A 2,500-nucleotide genomic window follows, 5' to 3' on the forward strand; every position below is an offset into this window, starting at 1 on the left:
TTGAGGCAACGCCATCCGTTGACGCGCGGCTGGCGCGCGACACGGACGGCGAGAACCCAGTCATTCGCTCGTGTGTGCAGGGAAATCCCGTGCCTACAGAGCAGTGTGTCGTTGTGAAACGACCCTCAGCCAGGCGTGGTCCGGGAATTGTATCCGTGGACCGCAATGTGCGTTCGAAATGTCGATGTTCATGTGTCCTGCAGTTCACAAGTTGACGCGCAATTAGCTGCGTTCTTCATCGACCCACGAGCCAAGTGATCCACCGTTCAGGGTAATCATATGTGAATTTCGCATGTAAGTGCGCAATTACGGTTGTTACCGGCCTTCTGTGATAGTTTGTATATAACGCGGCGCCGCGTGCTTCGGCCCTCGCGCGGAGAACCGCGCGCGGGAGGAACGGGCGCCGCGCGTCACTTTTCGATTTGTACGATACGTTCAAGAGCCGTCGTGTCCCGCAACCGCTGGGATTGCGGGCCGACGGCAGTGGGCCGGCGGCGGCCTTGGGCCGCCGCCGCGCTACGTCGTACGGGCGAAGATTCGCGTTCCAACCTGCCGCGTGTGCGGCCCCCGCATGTCCGGGCGCGGGCGGCGTGTGAGCCGCGACGCCCCGGATACGCGGGATAGGTTGCCCGTGACGTAGCGCATAGACCAGTCTCGCACTTGACCCTCGTCGGACCCTACCAAAGTCCGACGAGACGCGGCCAGACCTCGGCACCGAAGGCGCGGACCGACCCGCCGCTGCTCCGCCGTGGCGGAGTGACGGGTCGCTATGTGCCGCGCACGAATCGGTCGTCGGGCGGGTAACGCCGGCGAGCGCGCTCGTCGTGACCGCGGCGAACGCTGGACCCATCGGATCCGGCGTCAGCGCCGCTCATTTTGGTACGACGGATGTTGCGCGCCGCCGGCCACCCAGGCCCGACCGTTACGACGTTCTATAAGGTCTCTTCAAGAGTATTTGTTACGGCGGGGCGTACGCGCCGCAAGCGGCGATAACGACCCCGCCCTCACGAATCGCTGCTTCAGGCAGTACGAAACGTTAATGATCCTTCCGCAGGTTCACCTACGGAAACCTTGTTACGACTTTTACTTCCTCTAAATGATCAAGTTTGGTCATCTTCCCGGCAACATCGGCAATGCCGAGACATTGCCGCGTACCAGTCCGAAGACCTCACTAAATCATTCAATCGGTAGTAGCGACGGGCGGTGTGTACAAAGGGCAGGGACGTAATCAACGCGAGCTTATGACTCGCGCTTACTGGGAATTCCTCGTTCATGGGGAATAATTGCAAGCCCCAATCCCTAGCACGAAGGAGGTTCAGCGGGTTACCCGGGCCTTTCGGCCAGGGAAGACACGCTGATTCCTTCAGTGTAGCGCGCGTGCGGCCCAGAACATCTAAGGGCATCACAGACCTGTTATTGCTCAATCTCGTGCGGCTAGAAGCCGCCTGTCCCTCTAAGAAGATTTATTTGTACGCCGGTAGTAAAAACCGCCCGACCGAAGCCGGGGGCCTTCGAGATACCGGAAAGTACGCCTATTTAGCAGGCTAGAGTCTCGTTCGTTATCGGAATTAACCAGACAAATCGCTCCACCAACTAAGAACGGCCATGCACCACCACCCACCGAATCAAGAAAGAGCTCTCAATCTGTCAATCCTTCCGGTGTCCGGGCCTGGTGAGGTTTCCCGTGTTGAGTCAAATTAAGCCGCAGGCTCCACTCCTGGTGGTGCCCTTCCGTCAATTCCTTTAAGTTTCAGCTTTGCAACCATACTTCCCCCGGAACCCAAAAGCTTTGGTTTCCCGGAAGCTGCCCGCCGAGTCATCGGAGGAACTTCGGCGGATCGCTAGCTGGCATCGTTTATGGTTAGAACTAGGGCGGTATCTGATCGCCTTCGAACCTCTAACTTTCGTTCTTGATTAAAGAAAACATTTTTGGCAAATGCTTTCGCTTCTGTCCGTCTTGCGACGATCCAAGAATTTCACCTCTAACGTCGCAATACGAATGCCCCCATCTGTCCCTATTAATCATTACCTCGGGGTTCCGAAAACCAACAAAATAGAACCGAGGTCCTATTCCATTATTCCATGCACACAGTATTCAGGCGAAAATAGCCTGCTTTAAGCACTCTAATTTGTTCAAAGTAAACGTACCGGCCCACCTCGACACTCAGTGAGGAAGAGCACCGCGATGGGATATTAGTTGGGCCGCCCCGGAGGGCTAAGCCCACCGGTAGGACGTCCCACAATCATGCCAGTTAGACACCGCGAGCGGTGAACCGACAGCGTGGGACACAGATTCAACTACGAGCTTTTTAACCGCAACAACTTTAATATACGCTATTGGAGCTGGAATTACCGCGGCTTGCTGGCACCAGACTTGCCCTCCAATGGATCCTCGTTAAAGGATTTAAAGTGTACTCATTCCGATTACGGGGCCTCGGATGAGTCCCGTATCGTTATTTTTCGTCACTACCTCCCCGTGCCGGAGTGGGTAATTTGCGCG

The 2,500-nt window shown here is 56.5% G+C and overlaps 2 non-coding genes across 2 annotated transcripts in view; both read right to left on the minus strand.

Moving 5' to 3' along the window:
* Positions 1-119: 119 nt before the first annotated feature.
* On the minus strand, positions 120-274 carry LOC124415259. The gene has a single exon (XR_006930236.1). It is a non-coding gene; the product is annotated as a 5.8S ribosomal RNA (ribosomal RNA).
* Positions 275-1,037: 763 nt separating this feature from the next.
* The window catches only part of LOC124415253, a 1,916-nt gene continuing 453 nt past the window's right edge, over positions 1,038-2,500 (minus strand). Inside the window, exon 1 of the ribosomal RNA XR_006930230.1 lies at positions 1,038-2,500. This exon is cut by the window's right edge and continues 453 nt beyond it. This is a non-coding gene — a ribosomal RNA (small subunit ribosomal RNA).

The sequence above is a fragment of the Diprion similis genome, unplaced genomic scaffold, assembly GCF_021155765.1.
Source record: "Diprion similis isolate iyDipSimi1 unplaced genomic scaffold, iyDipSimi1.1 ptg000032l, whole genome shotgun sequence".
NCBI classification, from domain to species: domain Eukaryota; kingdom Metazoa; phylum Arthropoda; class Insecta; order Hymenoptera; family Diprionidae; genus Diprion; species Diprion similis.